The sequence below is a fragment of the Apus apus genome, chromosome Z (assembly GCF_020740795.1).
Source record: "Apus apus isolate bApuApu2 chromosome Z, bApuApu2.pri.cur, whole genome shotgun sequence".
NCBI lineage: Eukaryota > Metazoa > Chordata > Aves > Apodiformes > Apodidae > Apus > Apus apus.
Window position 1 is genome coordinate 45,009,504 of NC_067312.1, and position 7,847 is coordinate 45,017,350.

The 7,847-nt window shown below is 45.5% G+C and overlaps 1 protein-coding gene across 5 annotated transcripts in view; it reads right to left on the bottom strand.

Moving 5' to 3' along the window:
• The window catches only part of SPIN1 (spindlin 1), a 64,673-nt gene extending 58,052 nt beyond the window's left edge, over nucleotides 1-6,621 (bottom strand). Inside the window, exons 1-2 of one of the 5 annotated variants that reach the window (XM_051642907.1) lie at nucleotides 6,118-6,356; nucleotides 2,181-2,345 (exon numbers count right to left, since the gene is read on the bottom strand). The gene's annotated coding sequence lies outside the window, so the exon portion shown is untranslated. The other 4 variants (XM_051642910.1, XM_051642908.1, XM_051642905.1 and 1 more) reach the window with 4 other exon arrangements.
• Nucleotides 6,622-7,847: the final 1,226 nt, after the last annotated feature.

Genomic DNA, 7,847 nt, shown 5'->3' on the forward strand with positions numbered 1-7,847 from the left:
ACAACTCTGGAAGCCAGCATTAAGAATGGTGAGGTTTCCAAGCACCACCAATCACTCAAGAAAGGGCACCTGTGGTGACTGAACCCATGGTACTTCAGCTAAGGTAGCTGCCACTGGTTGGAAGGGTACTACCAGGTGCAACGCAGAGAACAGGACCTGCATACAGCTAGTCCAAAAGTGGTGACTTAGAAATTAAGAGATGGACTTCAGAGATGGCTAGAGTTGGTCACCACAATGAAAATGTTCTCCCTGTGCAAGACCATTTTAAGTCAGCAATGTGAGAACAACTGGAAAACTAATGGAAAAAACAACCACAAAGAAGTAAGTAAAATGATACATTTTGTTCAAACAACCATAGAGAACCAAAAGTATAAAGTTCAGCTGTCATTCTGCAGAACTTTTTACTGTATTTTCGAAATCTGCAAAACTGCTCTTGTAGGATATACTCTCACCAGTACTTGTAGGTGCAGACCTCGAATACCATATTGGAACATTCAACAATATTAAAAAAACCCACAAAACCAAATGAACCAAGCATACAAACAAATGAAAAACCTAAAAGCTAATCAGCTCTTAAGGATTTAAACACTTTATAATCTTATCAAGAACAAAAAAACCTTATCAAATCTTATATATAGGAGATCTTATCAAAGATAAAAAAAATTAAAATGTATTCTATTTTATCAAATACAGTATTATAGAACATTTTTTTATTAAAACCTATTTTAAAGTGCTTGAAGTACGCTATCAGTAGCTTTTACTCTGTGGGCAGATCCCAAAATAAAAGATAATCAGAAGATACTTCAGGAACATTTCAAACACCTTGCAATAGCGTCAAATATTAGAATACAATTAGGTATTAGTTAAGGCTAGTAGTCACCACAGGTGACTACAACAATTTCTATATATTTCAGCATTTTGTGGAACGATTTCAATAACATTTCTAAGTAAATATGTCAACCGAGAACTACACAGCATAGATTTATGGCAGTCTCACAACATACATTATATAAAACAAACAGAAAAAGGTATCCTGGATTTAAAGAACCATTCCCTACAACCTGATAGCCAAATCAATTTACCTCCCGAACTCCCCACACCATCAGCAAATTCACAGTTTACACTAAAACAAATTTTACTACAACCAACGTATGGTGAAAGTGGTAAATTTGAACTGAATTATTTCACTATTGTTTGAAACGTGTTAGTGACCAGAATCAACTGGTCAGAGGTAAATACAAATCAGTTAACTACACTGTTTCAAGGAACTCAATACTTACTCATGGCCTAGAAATATAAATTGAAACAGTCAGCACTTTTATACAAAGAAGGTCATATTCCCTATTCCTTTAAGTCATGGGGTGTGCTGACATCTAGGTGGTATCTGTGTAATCTTGATATACAGGAAGTACTCCTAGGAAATCCAGTGTCAAGAAACATCAGCATCTGCCTTCTCATTATAAAACCACCCAACTCTGAAGAGTAATGAGAAGGAAAACGAGAAAAACAAAACCAAGAAATTCCCTAACACTTGGCATTAGAAACAAGCCATCTAACCATACAACAGGAAATAACTTCAGTGAAAAATTGTTTTAAACCTCATGGTCTCATTGGTGTTAAGTCATCTACAAAAGATACTCTCATGCCACACCATCTGCCCTAACCTGACTACCTTAAGGAATTTGTAAAGGTTTAGGCTGCCAAGGCTGGGTTATCTTTCAATGAAGCAATTTTAACCTTGGTGCAATACCCAGATTTGACCACCCTACTTCTGTCCAGCTGCCTAGACTGGCTATATATACAATACCAAACCAACACGCACAGAATGATCTTTGAAAATAGGAGATAAAAGTACTCATTGGTCTCCAGTAGGAAAAGAATTAAACCAATGAAACATTAGGATTACCAATACATGTAAGGTTATTAAGCATCTAGACATTAATTACTTCCTATGTTAGATCGAATTTTATTGAGATATTCCTGGATAAGGGTATATAAAAACTTAACCATAACAAGAACAGTAACAATACAGATAACAATCAAGATTGCAATTAAGGTGACTGACGTCATACAGTCAAGCGTCCAAGGTAGGGAGATTATCAGTACACTAGTCATCCACAACAACCTCTACCCAAAATCAGCTTTTCTAGCAAAAGACTGCTTTATCTACATGCCATTACCTGCAGCCATGATCCAAAAATCAAACCACAACCACAGGCCAACTGCTTTTTCACCAAGAGCACTAGATTTCCTCTTTTTGGAGTCAGACACTCTCTGTGGTATGTTCTTGCATGCTTTCATGGCCTGCAGGCCAGTGTGCATCCTGTTGCTGCATATCATCCAGTCTAGAGATACCAAGAGGGGGAAGGGAGAGGGGGTCAGTCACCATATCATCAAGAAGTCAATTGTGATCTTTTTAATACCTGGGGAAAGAAACAAAAGGAGGCAAGGAAAACCAAGGTGAAAGCATTACAAGTTTACAGCAATGGGCTTAATGAAAAAATAAAAACTTTATTTTCTTCAGAAAATAGGGTTTTACTGAAAATCTTTTATTCTGCAAATATTAAGCAAACTACGCATCACATTAAAAAACCACTTTAAAACAGCTATTGCATCAGCTAGATGTTTACAGATCTGAACATGTCAGAGTGCAGCTTGGCAACAGATAGCAAGGAAAGACCTAGGGTAAGAAGTCGATGGAAGAATACTACTCCAATGAACATAAACAAAAAACATTGTAGAAGATCAGCTAAGAACGGCTGATTGCCTTTAGGACTTTATATTTTAATTGGTAATTGTATAAATATTTAGAACTACACTGAGTCATTATTTACTTGATTAAAGAGTATTTCTTGCTAACGAAATTATTCAATTTCATTTATACATCTTCCAGAAAGCTGATCACTGAGAATGCATTGCTTGCAGTCTTACTTTTGCTCAGTCTCACTTCCCAATATGAAAAAGTAAGCTGTTCTGGAAAATAAAATCTTACTACTATTTGGGTTTTATTCTGGTTAAACACAGTCTAGCATTACCCACAATGACAAAAACACTGGAATGTGTTCACTTAACGGTACCAAAGCCAAAAGAGGTCTGGCAAGTTCTTCAACTAGATCAGCTCCTTATGGAATACTAAGTTCCACAATACTGAATTTTGACCAAGTCATCAACACACACAAGACACAAAGGAAAATCTTCTATGTGATGTAGAAAAGAAGTAGAACTGAATGTTACATAATAAAATTCACTTCAAGCAACTAAATTGTAATGTACCAGAGTTAAGAAACATTACTATTTTGTAGTGATCCATTACTTAAACAGATCTGTTGTGGATGGCCTATTCTTATTTTGTTTATTTTGCTCTTCAGTGTAAGAATTAGCTTATGTCTCCAAAGGTTTATTCCATGGGAGGAGCTACCTCAGTATATTTCACAAATTTAGGGAGAGAGCAGTAATTTCAAAATTTGGTAGCAATGATAATGAATGATAAATTAGCCACAACTCATAAACTACTCTCCAGGTTTATCAATATTGCCTTGAGGTTGTTAAAATGTAAAAAAAAGTAATTGCTGCAGGAATCTACCAATATATCAAGTTACAGACTTTTGCTCAAACTTTTCCACCAAGATGTTGTACAGCTGGCTCAGGAGCCATGATGTAGATACACATTCCAAAATGATCTTGTAACTTGGATGACTCCACTGAAGATTTACGTGGTTGTAAACTCATTATGAAAATTATTTTCTCCCCATATCTGGTTAATCAGTTCTTGTTAAAAAAGATGGGAAAGGTAGCAGAAAAGAAGCATTAATACACGATACTTCAGTGCTAGATCTCAGTAAAAGCTCTACGATTAAACTACGTTAGTGCTTCTCCACTAGAAGCTTCCAAAGCAAACTAGACAAAGACAACAGAGAGAGGACATTTGTAACATCAGGCCAGTGCTCAGATATTAACAGAAGCCATGGCTATCCATGAATGAAAAAAGACCATGTCTTTATACACAATCTTCGAACAGTGAAACATTTACTATGAAATACAGCAACATTTCTAGAAAGCAGTATAAAGCATCATGTCTTTGCACCTTCTGGATTCACTCTTCAAATTACAACCTAGACATAAATCTGCTCCAAGCGACATCACTTTAGTTATGCCCAACAAACTACCTTCAAACACTATTTTGGTTTTACAACACAAGCAAGCAAAAAACCCAAGCCATATACATCGAAGCCAGAAGGGGGTGCTCTAAAAAACTGAGGGGGGGTGCGTATTGAACTCAGCAGTTGCCTAGTGTTAGGAGGGGTCGGAAGCCTGCTATCTTGTTTTACTTTGGGAGCTCACTTAAGTTAATGATGCAACGCCTTTTTTACACAGAAGGAATCTGAAAAGCAGTAGCTCTCCTTTAGCAAAAAGGAAATGCTTCCGTTTGTGCTACTGTCATCACAAGGGCAAATCAATCCGTAACAAAAAGCTAGCAACACAAAGACCTGGAAGTGTTAATTCCAGTTCTGTATCCCATTATTTGAAAGCAGTTTAAGATACTGACAAGGAGATACAGGGAATGCAAAGAAATAAAGCCAATGCTACGGTTCTTGCCTACACAATTCCTATTCTGGCATACGTAGTTCAGGTCTTTTTAATGTGATTGTGCTGAGTTGATACAACTACGCCCTGAAATGAAAGAAACGGCCCTGGATCTTTCTGTAAGTGTAATACAGTATTAAATCTCTGCTAGCACTTTACTGCATCTGCCTCCCCCCATCCAGAAAAAGATAACGCACATTCCAATCAAACCTCTCTCAGCGGGGCTCACCCAGTTCCCCCCTCCTTCCCTCCCTGCCTCCCTCGCCTCAGGCCTTGCCAGGTTCCCAAATCCTTTCTGATTTTTATATGTTTCATTTTGTTGTAAACAGCAAAACGAAAGAAGAAAGCTTCCAAAGCGAGGATTCTTACCCTTGAAATCTCGCCATGCGCGCAATAAGGAGAGTGAATTGTTTTTCCTCTTTTTTTTGGATGGGAGATGAGGGGGGAGGGGGTAAGAAACAAAAGCCTAAACGGAGGAGAGGCTAAGCAGCGAAGGCAGACGGAGAAGGCGGAGACCCTGACGGAGGAGCAGGGCGAGCGTCAGCCATGTTGTGTGTGTGCGTCCAGTATTTACAAACCCGCAGCTGCAGCAGCCCCTGGAGTCTGGGAGTGCGGGGAACGAAGGGAGAGAAACGCGAGGAGGGAGGAGAGGCAGGCACGGGGAGAGAGGGAAGGGAGGGAGGAGGAGGAGCAGGGGAAAGCAGCGGCAGAAGCAGACAAAGGATCCCAGGGCAGCCTGAGCACAGCGCGCACACACTCGCGCACACAGGCGCGCGCGGGGTGCCTCACCCCCAGCAGCGCTGCCACGACCCGCAGCTGCCGCCCAGCGCGGCTCCGCAGCCCTCCGTCTGCCGCCGCGCGCCCGGGCCCGGCTCAGCCGCCACCTCAATCACACGCCCTCTTCCCCCCACTGTCCCGCGGCCTGGAGTGTCGGGGGCGCCAGGGCACGTTTCCCCCCACTTCCGCCGGCGTGCTCTATCGAGGAGGGAAGCTTATCTGCCGGCGGCCCCTCAGCGGGCCCCAGCCCACATACAATAGCTCCGCAGAGGGTAAGGAGGGAGGGAGGTGGGGGGGGCGACCCCTCCCCCCCAGCAGGGGATAGAAAAAGGATGCCGAGTGGAGCCAGTGCCAAGGGAGGGCGGCAGCCCGCAGGACACCGGAAGGCTAGGTGTTGCCAAGCAGCCGAGGCACTGCGGGGAAGGGTGGGCCGCGACTGCAAGGTGAGCCCGCGGCCCCGCTGCCGCCCGCCTCCCGCGATTTCCGGGCAGGCCAGTGTAGCAGGAAACGGGGGCGGCAGAGCCGCCCAACCACGGCAGAGGAGGGGGCCCAGGACCAAGACGCCCGGAGTGGATACATAATGGCAGCCCCGGGGGAGGGGGGGGTGAAGTTGGGCTGGGAACGGCGGCTTCGATTACCCCCACAGCGACTCCCTTCGGCTCTACCCGGTACTGGGCCAGGCCAGGCCAAGGGAGGTGCGACGGGCTGCTCTTCTCCCCCGTCGCCTCCCCTCCCCCGCCTTCCCCGCTCGCTCACCTGTCGACGGGTCGGGCGCCCGGGGGTGCCGGGCGGACGGGCGGCCCGCGGGGACCAGCGCTGTAGCTTCTGCCACAGCCCCCTGCTTTGCCAGGCCACTCAGCTCCGCAGCAGCAGCAGCGGGGACGGCCGCTCCCCTTGTCTCGTTTGCCCCCCTCCGCCGCCGCTGCCTCCTGCTCGCCTCTGCCACATTGGGATCCCCCTCTCCCTACGCGAGCTCCGCCGCCAGGATAGAGGCCTCCTCACCTTCCTGCCAAATAGTGAGCCTCCCGTCTCAAGCCGTTCAAAACACGGGGCCAGGCCCCGCCCTCCTCCCCCGCCCGGCCCCCCGCGCTGGCACGCAGGCGCACTGCGCCTCCCGAACTGCGACAGGAGCGGAGGACGCTCTCCCCCGCCCCACCAGCGGACGCCAGCGCGCCTGCGCCGTCACAGCCACCCTTTGCCACTGGTTTGCTGCTGCTTCTGAGTCCGGGCTGCTACCCACCGTCACGGCTGTGCTGCGGGCCGCTCCCGGCGCCCTCCAGCGGGCGGGGGGGATGGACAGCCGACCGACCGACCGACTGCTGGGTAGCTCGGGATCACGGTCTACCCGGCCCTGGAGCAGTGGGCAGCCCTCGCCCCGCCCGCGCCCCGCCGCGCGGTCAGCGCCGCCTCACGGGCGGGCCGCAGCGGCGGTGCCGCTCAGCGGCAGCGGCTCCGCCCCTAGCAGGTCTTGGGGGCCACCGCCGTAGGAGGCAGGCGCCAAGAATTTCTTGATGCTCAGCATTTCCCGGCGGCGTTCTGTGATGTCCCTGATCATCTTCCAGTCTTTAAACAAAGTTGAGGTGATCTAGGGAAGTGGTGGTGATTGTGTTTTGACAGAAAAACTAAATAGTGTAGGGGTACTGAAAAGCTGGCTACTATTTCACCTACCTACACAGACTGTTTAAAAGTAGCAGAGGTAGCAAACGTTGAAAGAAAAGCAAAAGACTGCATTTTGCACGAAACTGTGTTCTCTTCTCCAGACAGATGGAGGACTGGGACCGAGGAGGAGTAGCTCCTTCAGAACTTAAAAGGATTACTTAAAACGTGCCCTTAATGTCATCTATGAAAAGGCAAACAAAAGAGGGTTGGGAAACAGTCACAAAAATCACAGCTGAACAAAAGCACTGTTATTCTCTACACAGTCTTGATGAACTGTCCTCAATACTCCCAACTTTTGGCTTCCAGTGGGCTGACTGATAATGCTTGAGAAGGCAGTTGATGGAAAACCTGGGACTAGTCAAGACTTGCTCATCAATCACAAGAACACAGATAATTCATCTTCAGACACCCTTAACTGTCATGGAGAGCTTTTTCTAATTAGTGAAGAGACCACAACCTAGATGGAGTTTGACATGAGAAAGTTCAGTAAGCCATACCAGAAGTTTTCAGATGAAACTTCACATAAGCCCTTAATCATAGGAAAGAATAAAGTAAAATAATCTGTAGACATTGATACAGTGTCATCAAATCCTACTCCATCAGCCAGGCCTAGACTTCAAAGAACAATTCATTCATAGTTTCAGACTGAAAACAAAACTGGGAACATTATTACGATACTTACTAGTCATGACAATGAAAATGGATGAACAGCTGAGGCCTGCTCTGCCTTAATGAATCAAATGGGTACTTTTTTGAAGTAGAGTTTAGCAAGCATAGCATGACATGGTATAGATTTTCTATTAAAACATTTTCACTGTTTTAACCAA